Raw genomic sequence first — 15,108 nt, 5'->3', positions numbered from 1 at the left:
TCTAGTATGATCTTGCCTCATGACCCCCATAGCTCCTTTCTGTAAGAATGTGGAGACTTTTGCTGTTCTCTCATATGATGGGGATATATGATTTCTACATCACACACCTCAATGGGAATTGAACACACATCTCTCAGAAATTAGAAAGAAAAGAAACTCACAAATCAAGGAGTTTCCGGATTACAGTGGTTACCAAGCTCGCCTAACAAATGTAAGATCTTGGTTCGAAAGGCAGCCGACATACTTGGAGCTGTTCGCCTTCCGGAAACCCTGATGGCATAGTGGTTAAGTGCTACGGTTGCTAACCAAAAGAACACCAGTTCGAATCCGCCAGGCGCTCTTCGCAAAGACAATTGGGTCGGTTCTTTTCTGCCCTACAGTGTCTCTATGAGTCATAATTGACTGGACCGCAGTAAGTTCTGTTTTCTGGTTTCCCTTCCAGAATCAGGGAGAGGCTGTCCCGTTGCCTACTCATGGGTGGTCACAGCTGCGGGGAGCAAATGACAATCACGCCTTTCAAAGAGTCAGATGGTCATCCTAAGAGAGCTGTGCCACATAGCTAGATCGTTCTGGGTTGATCCTCTCTAGTTGGGACGTCCTCTCTTCTTGAAAATTAGAAGCATAAAACCTCGGCGGCGCCTGAGCTTTATCACCACGTCCTTTTCTTCTCCCCAGCGGGACAGCTGGCTGAGCAGTCAAGACGCTCTTGCCCCAGTCCGTTTCGGGCTGAGTCCGGGTTTCATTTTAATCTACTGAAAACCAAACCCGTTCGCTTACAGTGGATTCCTACTCTTGGAGACCCTATAGGACAGAGTAGAACCGCCCCACAGCATTTCCAAGGCCGTAAATGTTTGCGGAAGCAGGCTGCCGCATCATTCTCCTGCGGAGCCGCTGGTGTGTTGAAAACTTTCGGTTATCAGCCGACCGCTTAAGCACTGTACCACCAAGGGTCCATATGGTTCTGCTATAATGACCTGGAAAAGCCTGGTACTCTGAACTGCTGGAGATAGTGCGTACTGGAGTGTGGACCGGCAGGTCGATTCCTGAATTAAGGTCAGATAAAGCAATTCAGCCATGTGGGTACATAGCTCAAGTGGAAAAGCGCTCGCCGCAGGTGCGAGAAGTTGAGGGATCGATACCCACATTCTTAATATTTTGCATTTCAAGCTTTGACCACTGAAAACCGAGAAAATACTGAACTCTTTGAAATTAGATGTGTAAGTGCACGCTTCTTCACTTTTATTACTTATGGGCACTTACAATATATAGATCTAGAGTTTTATAATTTGTTTTTTCAAAGAGGCTGTGATTTCAAGAGGGCGTTGCATGTCCAGTTCCTATTTTTCTCCCTGCCTCTTGGCCCTAAATGCAGCCTTAGACCTGAGAAGTGCAGGGCAGAGTCCAGGAAATAAAGCCCCAGCTTCTTGGCTAGAGGACTGAAAACGGGAACCCCAAGCAACAAGAAAGTACCTCTGAGACTGTAGAGGATAGGAGTTCAAGAACTCTAACCCATAGAGTTGTCTCAACCTATAAAGTTGTCTGAACTCTAGCATGCACCTCAGAGCTAAAATGTGTGTCTCCCATCCTAAGCAACACTCCATGAACTTTGAGACTGAACTGAGAGATAGACCACTGCCCACGTCCATACTGGATACTCTACAATCTCCCTTTAACTGGTAAGTGTAGATTCTGATGCATAGTTGTGTTCCCAAAATTCAACTGGACTCAATACAATCATTATAAATCTCTCAGCAGAATCACTGATGCATAATCGTGAAAAAAAACATGGAAGACAGTATTATAAGGTCAGTTTGAGGTGTTAAAAAGGAAATGTAGCTAATCACATAAATGCAAGTGGAGGTATAGAGTAAAGGAGGACGTTTGGACTGGAGATAAAGCTGGGAACTATTTATTCTTTCTCTCAGTCAGTCAGTCAGTCAGTCAGTCAGTCAGTCAGTCAGTCAGTCAGTCAGTCAGTCAGTCAGTCAGTCAGCTAATGCTAACAGAGCTCCTCTTATGTTTCATGTCAACAAAGGAGACTGTGGAAGGTGAAAGGGGGATTGAGATCTCTGAGGGTGTAAGATCCAGATCATTGGAACATCAGAGTAAAACATCAGACACAATTGTCCCAGGTCCCACAGCCCACAGGATCCTATCACCTGGTGTGGACGTCACACCCCCTGTAGTGGAATTCTTCCGGGTATCCTTGGCTTAGATGGAGTGATTTTATAGAGCAATGATTATGATTTTAGAAAACTGGAAATTGGCCAGACAGTCTCTTGGAGACTAAGATTGTATATCTCAGTTCCTCAGTGAGCCTTCCTCAAAGAAGTACACTCTTGGTGAAGCCAGCAGCATCTCAATCTCATAATCTGAAGGTCCTGAGTTCAAGACTCTGGAAGGGCATATATTCCTTTTTCACACTCCACAGAAAAATGCACCACAGTAAAAACAAAACAATAAAAAAAAAAAATTTCCATCGAGGTGACTTCCACTCAGGGACAGAGTAGAACTGGCACATAAGGTTTCCAAGGAGCCACTGGTGGATTCAAAATGTGGACCTTTCCTTTAGCTGCCGAACTCTTAACCACTGCGGTACCGGGACTCCCAACACCCTAAAAGCATCAGACAAATCCTGTGAAATAACCATTTGAAGACTGGCCCCATTATTCGCTGAGAAACGCTGAATTTTGTAGTCTTTTGAGGCTGTCAGGGGTTTGAATAAAATGGAAGAATAAAGTGGTTTCGATTTCCCCAATAAACTGCAAGCCGGGTTTTATCCTTTATCTTCCTCACCATCTCATGAAGAAAACAGAAGTTTCTCTCCCAACTTCGGCTTTGATGGTGCCCAACCTGCAGATGTGGGTGCAAGAAGTTTTAAAGTTATTCATTCATTTATTCAGCTGACAAATATTTCTTGAGTACATATTTTGTGTCAGGGACTGTTCTGGGAGCAAGAATTTCAAGAGTGAATAACCCACAAAAATCCCATCCATGTAGAAATCCATTGCCATCGAGACGATTCCCATTTATAGCGACTGTATAAGACAGAGAAGAACTGCTCCATAGGGTTTTCAAGGAGTGACAGGTAGATTCAAACACCTGTTAGCACCCTGAGCTTTTAACCACTGCACTGGGGCTCCCCACCCTTGGTAGAGCTACATCCTAATTCACAGTGCGGGGCCAGGGAGGGAAGAAACAGACAAGAACCAACAAGAAAAATGCCTCCAAATATGATGAAGATATAAAATAGTAAATAATAAGAAAATAAAGAGATTAGAAGCTGAAGGTGGTGTGCTCTGCTCGCAAAGGAAGAGACAGGAAATTTGTCACCTTGAAGATGCCATTTAGTCTTTTCTTCCTTCAGCCAGGTCCTCTAACACTGTCATTAGAATGATTTTTACCTATGAAGGCAACTGGAGGTTATGAGAGCTTCTTTCTCTAAAGGTTTGTTGGCTTAGTTGGATGAATGTTGGTATACGAGGCCTGAGGTAGAACTCCTTCACATGTTTCTTCATTTGGGAAATGAGGACTAGAAAACTCCCTGGGTGGATTAATACTTAGAGCATGACCACAGCAATACGAGCTACTTCTGTATTAGGTGCCATTTCCCTGTACAACACTGGTCTCTGGTAGAGAACTTGTATCATATGTGCTCATTAGGGACTAGACAAATGGATTTACAGATGAAGATTAGAATCCACCAGGGTTCCTGTTACAGACTAAATTAAGCTCACCACCTCCCAATACTTGTTGGAGTCCTGACTCCTATAGCTATGGATGTAATCCCATTTGGGAATAGGGTTTTCTTGGTTATTTTAATGACGCCACATTAGTGTAGGGTGTATCCTAAACCTAATTACTTGTGAGTGATGTAAAGAGTCACATAGACACATAGACAAGCCAGCACAAATGGGGGAAGACAGAAGCACATGTGAGGATCACCAAAAAACCAAGGAATGAGGAACCCAGAAGGTATAGAACCTGAGATAAGGATCTTCCCCTAGAGGCAACAGAGAAAGAGCCTTCCCTTAGAGCTGGTGCCCTGAATTCAGACTTCTAGCCTCCTAAACTGTAAGACAATAATTTGATGTTCTTTGAAGCCACCCATTTGTGGTATTTTGGTTATAGTAGCACTAGATAACTAAGACAGTTCTCTTCCTGGAAAGAACTGGCTTTCCTCTAAGGTTCCCGATATTTCCAGCTGAGGAAAGAATCCTAAATTGTCTTCAAAAATTCAGCATTTTCTGGAAAAATTAGGAAGCCCAACTATAAAAACCAAAGCCAAACCCAACAGGGTAGGATGGTGCAGAAGTGTTCCCAAGTAGCAGCTGGAGGATTCAAACTGCTGACATCTTGGTTAGCAGCTGAACAACTAACCACTGGGGCCACCAGTGTTCCAAGAAGCACTACCGAAAACAAACAAACAAACAAAACCAAAGCCATTACCATACCATACCAGGCAATTCCTAGGGACCCTACTAAAAAACAAACAACCCCTTTGTCCTCCATTCTATTCAGACTCATACCAACCCTATAGAAGGGCATAATTTGACCCCATAGAAAGGCCTCAGGAAAAAAGATAATATCTAGGAAGATCAGGATTAAAGTAGAAAAACAGTTACCAGAATAAGATTTCTATGGTGGAGAGAAACAATTGGTCAATATGGCAATTCTAGATCCAAAATTTCAAAGGCAGATTTGCCAGAATTCTTGTCTATTGATCTCAGAAAGGAAAGGAAGAAAAGAAACTTTGTCCTACAATTCAGGAGAAATAAAGACCTTTCCTGTGATTTTTGCCTAAAAATCCTAACAGATAATTAGGATCAAAAGCGATTGTGACCTTGGAATATCAGTGTTCTCTCTGTCAACCTTTCCTTCAAAACTAACTCTGAGGAAAATCCCTGATTTCCATAGCTTTAAGATGTCTTAAACTTCTCCTGCCCCTCCCTCAACTTATCCTTGTCCCATGATCTTAAGGTTTTCCTAAATCAAGTGACAATCAAAACCTTCTTTCCTGAAACACAGTAACATAAGCTTTAAGAAAGCCAAGTAATTCTGACTGAAGATCTCACCCAGCTAGAACTTGTGTCTTCCTTTATGCAAATCAAGAAAGTAAACTTGTAGTGGGCTCAAACCTTTCCACACCAAATTTTCTCACACTAACTTTTATTAGGTGTTCTTTTCTCCACATTCTCTGAGAGAAACAGTGGTATTCATCTCATTTGTGTCTGAGGTTGTGTCTGAATTGCTCTGCCCTCACTTGGGTCCTGGTTCCTTTTTAGTGGGCTTAGACCCATGCAATTGTCAGGGCACAACACATCTAGAGTGATCACAGGTGAAAAAGAAAGCAAGAGGATGGCCAAGGAAGTGAAACGATGGAGTGTTTGCTTTGCACTCAGAGGTAATGGAATGGATGCCTGCTTTCTCTAGTTTTGCTCCTTCTTGGTAAGCACCCACCAACTCAGAGCTTCTCTTCTGAACTCAAATCCAGGAAATACTGAACTTCTTTCAAAAGTGATCCTGGGGAGGCAGGGCCAAGATGGCTGACTAGGTAGACGCTACCTCGGATCCCTCTTGCAACAAAGACTCGGAAAAACAAGTGAATCGATCACATACATAACAATGTACAAACCCTGAACAACAAACACAGATTTAAAGAGTTGACCTGAATGACGGAGATGGAGAACGAACAAATACGGGGAAGCAGCGACTGTTTTTGGAGCCTGGAGCCAGCGACCCCGTCAGGTAACCTTGGCGCTCGACTTGGGACTGGGCCCAGGAGAGCTGAACACAAAATCTTGTGAAGGCGCAAACAAGAGGCGCAGCCCTACCCCCTGAACTGACCCCGGGAGGGGGCCCAGCCGGTCCGAGCGGGCAGCGTGGCAATGTGGCTGGTGGGAGAATTCCCCGGGAGGCAGTGACTGGTTTTGGAGCCGGGAGTGCAGCATCCCAGCCGGGGAACCTTGGCGCCGGGCTTTGGACTGGGAGCAGGGGAGCTGAACACAGCATCTACTCACGGCACAAACACGGGGCGCAGCCCTACTCCCCTAAACTAACCCCGAGAGGGTGCCCAGCCGGTCCTCGGAGGCGGCGCGGCGACGCGGCTGGCGGGACGAGAAGTCCCCGGGAGGCAGTGACTGCTTTTGGAGCCGGGAGTGCAGCGTCCCAGCAGGGGAACCTTGACGCTGGGCTTTGGACTGGCAGTGGAGGATCTGAGCGTGGCTTTAGCGGGCCAGACCCTCGGGGGCAATCTCGACACAGCCAGCACACATAGGTGACAGATAAAATAGTCATCCCAAGCAAGATAAGCAACTTTGGCTATGTTCTGGGGTGCTACTCTCCTGTTGTTCTGAATCCCACCCCCCACCTTCCCAGGCAGCTTCATTAATATTGGAATTTCCTGAACCAGAGGGAGAATGGCTCCGGGTCCGCGGTGGCTTTGCTTTTCCCTTTTTTTATTGGTCTTTTCCTAACCCATTCTTCCGGCCTGAGAGAAGGAACCAAAAAAAACCCAGAGACCAAAAATCCTTCCCTAATTGGACTAAAAACACAGAACCAGCCCCAGCCAAGCATATATGATCCAAAATCTCGGGCTTTCATCCTTACAGGGAACAAGGTGGCGGTTATAATCCAAAGGCAGTTCTGATAGGGATCTGACTGCATTTTTTTTTTAGCGGATTTACTGGAAAATCAAGTTTCCCAGGTCTGATATCTCTGCTTATTCAACAGAGTCCTAACTGACCCACAACAGGGAACTGAGGGCTGAAGCTCCCCCCAGACCACCTAGCCTCTTGCCTTAGGGGTCTAAGGAGGGTGACACCTACCAATCAGTAGAGGTACTTACATTGGAGGCCTATGGTACAGCTGCAATGCCCTCCCACCAAGGTGCTATAGGAATAGAGACACACCTACCTCACTGACACTTGGGGGAAGCCTGTCAGCATCCTGCCCCCCTTGGAGTGTGAACCTCAGCTGCTAATAGAATCTGGTGCACACAACTATCACCACTACTTCTCGAGGTGGATAGGTGTTAGGGTGCAGCACACGATTGATGACCCAAAATCAGATTCCACTCAAGAATAGTGAATAGACTCAGGCATATATATCTGGCAACAGCCCAAACCAGCTGGTAATAGGTCATAAGTAAGTCAAGGGCTACAACAAACAAGACAGCACAATCTAGTAGCCCATCCACGTATATTGAAAGAAAACAAAACAAGATAAGACTCAGTGAGCAATTATAGAATAAATCACTATGATGGCTCAGAGACAGCAGTCGATATCAAACCACATAAAGAAGCAGACCATGACAGCTTCTACAACCCCCCAAACAAAAGAATCAAAATCTTTCCCAAATGAAGATACAATCCTGGAATTATCAGATACAGAATATAAAAAACTAATTTACAGAATGCTTCAAGACATCAGGGATGACCTCAGAAATGAAATAAGGCAAACTACAGAAAAAGCCAAGGAACACACTGATAAAACAGTTGAAGAACTCAAAAAGATTATTCAAGAACATAGTGGAAAAATTAATAAGTTGCAAGAATCCATAGAGAGAAAGCATGCAGAAATCCAAAAGATTAACAATAAAATTACAGAATTAGACAACACAATAGGAAGTCAGAGGAGCAGACTTGAGCAATTAGAATGCAGGGTGGGAAATCTGGAGGACCAGGGAATTAACACCAACATAGCTGAAAAAAAATCAGATAAAAGAATTTAAAAAAATGAAGAAACCCTAAGAATCATGTGGGACTCTATCAAGAAGGATAACTTGCGTGTGATTGGAGTCCCAGAACAGGGAGGGAGGACAGAAAACACAGAGAAAATAGTTGAAGATCTGCTGACAGAAAACTTCCCTGACATCATGAAAGACGAAAGGATATCTATCCAAGATGCTCATTGAACCCCATTTAAGATTGATCCAAAAAGAAAAACACCAAGACATATTATCATCAACTTGCCAAAACCAAAGATAAAGAGAAAACTTTAAAAGCAGCCAGGGAGAAAAGAAAGGTCTCCTTCAAGGAAGAATCAATAAGAATAAGTTCAGACTACTCAGCAGAAACCATACAGGCAAGAAGGCAATGGGATGACATATACAGAGCGCTGAAGGAGAAAAACTGCCAGCCAAGGATCATATATCCAGCAAAACTCTCTCTGAAATATGAAGGTGAAATTAAGATATTTACAGATAAACACAAGCTTAGAGGATTTGCAAAAACCAAATCAAAGCTACAAGAAATACTAAAGGAAATTGGTCAGAAAACCAATAATATCAGATACCAGCACAACACAAGGTCACAGAACAGAACATCCTGATATCAACTCAAATAGGGAAATCACAAAAACTAATTAAGATTAATTAAAAAAAAAAAAAACTCATAACAGGGAATCATTGAAGTCAATATGTAAAAGATCACAATAATTAAAAAGAGGGACTAAATACAGGTGGCACAGAACTGCCATATGGAGAGTGATACAAGGCGATATAGGACAATACAAGTTCGGTTTTTACTTAGAAAAATAGGGGTAAATATTAAGGTAACCACAAAGAGGTATAACAACTCCATAACTCAAAATAAAAGCCAAGAAAAACGTAATGACTCAACAAACATAAAGTCAAATACTATGAAAATGAGGATCTTACAATTTACAAAGAAAAACGTTTCAGCACAAAAAAGTAAGTGGAAAAATGAAATTGTCAACAACAAACATAAAAAGGCATCAAAATGACAACACTAAACACTTATTTATCTATAATTACGCTGAATGTAAATGGACTAAATGCACCAATAAAGAGACAGAGAGTCTCAGACTAGATAAAGAAACACGATCCGTCTATATGCTGCCTACAAGAGACACACCTTAGACTTAGAGACACAAACAAACTAAAACTCAAAGGATGGAAAAAAATATATCAAGCAAACAATAAGCAAAAAAGAAGAGGAGTAGCAAAACTAATTTCTGACAAAATAGACTTTAAACTTAAATCCACCACAAACGATAAAGAAGGACACTACATAATGATAAAAGGGACAATAGATCAGGAAGATATAACCATATTAAATATTTATGCACCCAATGACAGGGCTGCAAGATACATAAATCAAATTTTAACAGAACTGAAAAGTGAGATAGACACCTGCACAATTATAGTAGGAGACTTCAACACACCACTTTCGGAGAAGGACAGGACATCCAGTAAGAAGCTCAATAGAGACACGAAGACCTAATTACAACAATCAACCAACTTGACCTCATTGACTTATACAGAACTCTCCATCCAACTGCTGCAAAGTATACTTTTTTTTCTAGCTCACATGGAACATTCTCTAGAATAGACCACATATTAGGTCATAAAACAAACCTTTGCAGAATCCAAAACATCGAAATATTACAAAGCATCTTCTCAGACCACAAGGCAATAAAACTAGAAATTAATAACAGAAAAAACTAGGGAAAAGAAATGAAATACTTGGAAACTGAACAATACCCTCCTGAAAAAAGACTGGGTTATAGAAGACATCAAGGAGGGAATAAGGAAATTCATAGAATGCAACGAGAATGAAAATACTTCCTATCAAAACCTCTGGGACACAGCAAAAGTAGTGCTCAGAGGCCTATTTATACCGATAAATGCACACATACAAAAAGAAGAAAGAGCCAAAATCAGAGAACTGTCCCTACAACTTGAACAAATAGAAAGTGAGCAACAAAAGAATCCATCAGGCGCCAGAAGAAAAGAAATAATAAAAATTAGAGCTGAACTAAATGAATTAGAGAACAGAAAAACAATTAAAAGAATTAACAAAGTCAAAAGCTGGTTCTTTGAAAAAATTAACAAAATTGATAAACCATTGGCTAGACTGACTAAAGAAATACAGGAAAGGAAACAAATAACCGGAATAAGAAACGAGAAGGGCCACATCACAACAGACCCAACTGAAATTAAAAGAATCATATCAGATTATTACGAAAAATTGTACTCTAACAAATTTGCAAACCTAGAAGAAATGGACGAATTCCTGGAAAAAAACTACCTACCTAAACTAACACATTCAGAAGTAGAACAAGTAAATAGACCCATAACAAAAAAAGACATTGAAACAGTAATCAAAACACTCCCAACAAAAAAAGCCCTGGCCTGGACGGCTTCACTGCAGAGTTCTACCAAACTTTCAGAGAAGAGTTAACACCACTACTACTAAATGTACTTCAAAGCATAGAAAATGACGGAATACTACCCAACTCATTCTATGAAGCCACCATCTCCCTGATACCAAAACCAGGTAAAGACACCACAAAAAAAGAAAATTACAGACCTATATCCCTCATGAACATAGATGCAAAAATCCTCAACAAAATTCTAGCCAATAGAATTCAACAACATATCAAAAAAATAATCCACCATGACCAAGTGGGGTTTGTACCAGGTACGCAAGGCTGGTTTAATATTAGAAAAACCATTAATGTAATCTACCATATTAATAAAACAAAAGACAAAAACCACACGATCTTATCAATTGATGCAGAAAAGGAATTTGACAAAGTCCAACACCCATTTATGATAAAAACTCTCACCAAAATAGGAACTGAAGGAAAATTCCTCAACATAATAAAGGGCATCTATGCAAAGCCAACAACCAACATCACTCTAAATGGAGAGAACCTGAAAGCATTTCCCTTGAGAACGGGAACCAGACAAGGATGCCCTTTATCACCGCTCTTATTCAACATTGTGCTAGAAGTCCTAGCCAGAACAATTAGGCTAGACAAAGAAATAAAGGGCATCCGGATTGGCAAAGAGGAAGTAAAATTATCTCTATTTGCAGATGACATGATCTTATACACAGAAAACCCCAACGAATCTTCCAGAAAACTACTGAAACTAATAGAAGAGTTTGGCAAAGTCTCAGCTTATAAGATAAACATACAAAAATCACTTCGATTCCTCTACATCAACAAAAAGAGCATCGAAGAGGAAATAACCAAATCAATACCATTCACAGTAGCCCCCAAGAAGATAAAATACTTAGGAATAAATCTTACCAAGGATGTAAAAGACCTATACAAAGAAAACTACAAAGCTCTACTACAAGAAATTAAAAAGGACATACTTAAGTGGGAAAACATACCTTGCTCATGGATAGGAAGACTTAACATAGTAAAAATGTCTATTCTACCAAAAGCCATCTATACATACAATGCACTTACAATCCAAATTCTAATGTCATTTTTTAAGGTGATAGAGAAACAAATCACCAACTTCATATGGAAGGGAAAGAAGCCTCGGATAAGCAAAGCATTACTGAAAAAAAGAAGAAAGTGGGAGGCCTCACTCTTCCTGATTTCAGAACCTATTATACAGCCACAGTAGTCAAAACAGCCTGGTACTGGTACAACAACAGACACAAAGACCAGTGGAACAGAATTGAGAACCCAGATATAAATCCATCCACATATGAGCAGCTGATATTTGACAAAGGCCCAGTGTCAGTTAATTGGGGAAAAGATAGTCTTTTTAACAAATGGTGCTGGCATAACTGGATATTCATTTGCAAAAAAATGAAACAGGACCCATACCTCACACCATGCACAAAAACTAACTCCAAGTGGATCAAAGACCTAAACATAAAGACTAAAACGATAAAGATCATGGAAGAAAAAATAGGGACAACCTTAGGAGCCCCAATACAAGGCATAAGCAGAATACAAAACATTACCAAAAATGATGAAGAGAAACCAGATAACTGGGAGCTCCTAAAAGTCAAACACTTATGCTCATCTAAAGACTTCACCAAAAGAGTAAAAAGACCACCTGCAGATTGGGAAAGAATTTTCAGCTATGACATCTCTGACCAGCGCCTGATCTCTAAAATCTATATGATTCTGTCAAAACTCAACCACAAAAAGACAAACAACCCAATCAAGAAGTGGGCAAAGGATATGAACACACACTTCACTAAAGAAGATATTCAGGCAGCTAACAGATACATGAGAAAATGCTCTCGATCATTAGCCATTAAAAAAAAAAAAAAAATAGAGAAATGCAAATTAAAACTACGCTGAGATTCCATCTCACTCCAACAAGGCTGGCATTAATCCAAAAAACACAAAATAATAAATGTTGGAGAGGCTGCGGAGAGATTGGAACTCTTATACACTGCTGGTGGGAATGTAAAATGGTACAACCACTTTGGAAATGTATCTGGCGTTATCTTAAACAGTTAGAAATAGAACAACCCAGAAATCCTATTCCTCGGAATATACCCTAGAGAAATGAGAGCTGTTACACGAACAGATATATGCACGCCCATGTTTATTGCAGCACTGTTAACAATAACAAAAAGCTGGAAGCAACCAAGGTATCCATCAATAGATGAATGGTTAAATGAATTATGGTACATTCACACAATGAAATACTACGCATCGATAAAGAACAGTGACGCATCTGTGAAACATTTCATAACATGGAGAAACCTGGAAGGCATTATGCTGAGTGAAATTAGTCAGATGCAAAAGGACAAATACTGTACAAGAGCACTATTATAAGTTCTTGAGAAATAGTATAAAGTGAGAAGAACATATTCTTTTGTGGTTATGAGGGGGGGAGGGAGGGAAGGTGGGAGAGGGTTATTTACTGATTAGTTGGTAGATAAGAACTACTTTAGGTGAAGGGTAGGACAATACTCAATACAGGGAAGGTCAGCTCAACTGGACTGGACCAAAAGCAAAGAAGTTTCTGGGATAAACTGAATGCTTCGAAGGTCAGCGGAGCAAGGGCAGGGGTTTGGGGACTATGGCTTAAAGGGACTTCTAAGTCAATTGGCATAATAAACTCTATTATGAAAACATTCTGCATCCCACTTTGAAGCGTGGCGTCTGGGGTCTTAAATGCTAATAAGCGGCCATCTAAGATGCATCAATTGGTCTCAACCCATCTGGATCAAAGGAGAATAAAGAACACCAAGGTCACACGAGAACTATGAGCCCAAGAGACAGAAAGGGCCACATGAACTAGAGACTTACATCATCCTGAGACCAGAAGAACTAGATGGTGCCCGGCCACAACTGATGACTGCCCTGACAGGGAACACAACAGAGAACTCCTGAGGGAGCAGGAGAACAGTGGGATTCAGACCCCAAATTCTCATATAAAAAGACCATACTTAATGATCTGACTGAGACTAGAAGAATCCCGGTGGTCATGGTTCCCGAACATTCTGTTGGCCCAGGACAGGAACCATTTCTGAAGACTACTCCTCAGGCATGGAAGAGACTGGACGATGGGCTGGAGAGAGATGCTAATGAAGAGTGAGCTACTTGTATCAGGTGGACACTTGAGACTGTATTGGCATCTCCTGTCTGGAGGGGAGATGGGAGGGTAGAGAGGGTTAGAAACTTTCAAAATGGTCACGAAAGGAGAGATTGGAAGGAGGGAGAGGGCTGAATCATTAGGGGGAGATTAAATGGGAGTATGTAGTAAAGTGTATATAAGCTTATATGTGACAGACTGACTTGTTTTGTAAACTTTCCCTTAAAGCACAATAAAAATTATTAAAAAAAAAAAAAAAAAACACTTGTTATTCCTTGAATTCCACTAGATACGACAGGTAAAGAGAAAAATAAAATATGGTCCATTCTTTCAGCCTTGCAGGAAAGGACTTAAAAAAAGACAGGAGTCATATGTCTCAAAGTATTCAGGTTCAATGGGTGCTACTAGAGTATATTATACATACATAGAAAAAAAAGTCATGTGCACTTTAGAGTGAGTGTTTTCAGATAGGAAATCAGGATGTATTTCATAGAGAATGTAACATTTGCACTGGGCCTTGAAGTATATATAGGATTTTTGGTGCAGTCTGTGTGCTGGAATGGGGGTACGATGTGGAGGGCACAAGAAGGGAGACTTAAGAAGTTACATTAACAAAGACATGGAAGTAGAAAATAAAGAGACATGAAAGGAGATCAGCTTATAGGTCATCTAGGCTTCAGTGAAGAGAAAATGAAAAGTAGACAGGATACGCAATAAGACAAGATAAAAACATAGAGGCATACAGATTGGAAAGGAAGAAACTAGCTGTCTTTATTGATGGTCAAAGGAAAACTGGTGGTGCAATGGTTAATCGCTCAGCCGCTAACAAAAATGTGGACAGTTCGAACCCATCAGCCACTTTGTGGGAGAAAACAATTGGCAATCTGCTCCTCTAAAAATTACACTCTTGGAAACCCTATGGGGCGTTTCTACTCTGTCGTATAGGGTCGCTATGAGTTGGAATCAATTCGATGCCACACAACAGTAGCAACATTGATAGATGACATGATTGTCTATGCATTATATTCCAATATCTGTAGAAGTTACTAGAGCTAATAATAGAGTTGAGAAATCACAGATATGTGGTCAATGCACATAAATTCGATGTATTTCTATACACTACCAATGAACAAACGGAAATTCAAATTTAAAAACCACGACACCGTTTACAATAGCTTGAAAAACAAAATAAGGATAAAAAGTACGAAATATTTACAAGATTGTATGACGAAAACCAGAAAACATTAATGAGATAAATTTAATGAAACCCATTGAGAGATATACGTTGTTCATGAATTCAAGGATTCAATATTGTTACTATGTCAATTCTTCCCAAATTGCTATATATACTTAATTCATCCTAATGAAAATAGGAGAAGGCTTTGAAATAGAAATTGACTCAGAAATTTACATGGAAAAGCAAAAGATGTGGAAGAGCTAAACCAATTTCTTAAATAAAAAGCAAAGTTGGAGGACTCACAATACCTGATGTTAAGACTTATAAAGTCAGAGTAATCAAGACAGTGTGGTATTGGTGAAAGGACTGACATATAAATCAATGGAACAGAAAAGCTCAGACGTAAGCCCGTATATACTTAGTCAGTTGATTTGTTTTTCCAAGGATACAAAGGTAAACTGTTGGAGAAAGACTAGTGTTTTTAACAAATCGTTTTGGAGCCATTGGCCATTCATACACAAAAACTTTAAAAGATAAAGATGAATTTGGTTACACACAAGATATAAAACCTAAAAATATAAAATATCTAGAAATAGTAGAGGAA

This window comes from Elephas maximus, chromosome 1 (genome assembly GCF_024166365.1).
Source record: "Elephas maximus indicus isolate mEleMax1 chromosome 1, mEleMax1 primary haplotype, whole genome shotgun sequence".
NCBI classification, from domain to species: Eukaryota; Metazoa; Chordata; class Mammalia; order Proboscidea; family Elephantidae; genus Elephas; species Elephas maximus.
This window is presented reverse-complemented; position numbering follows the sequence as displayed.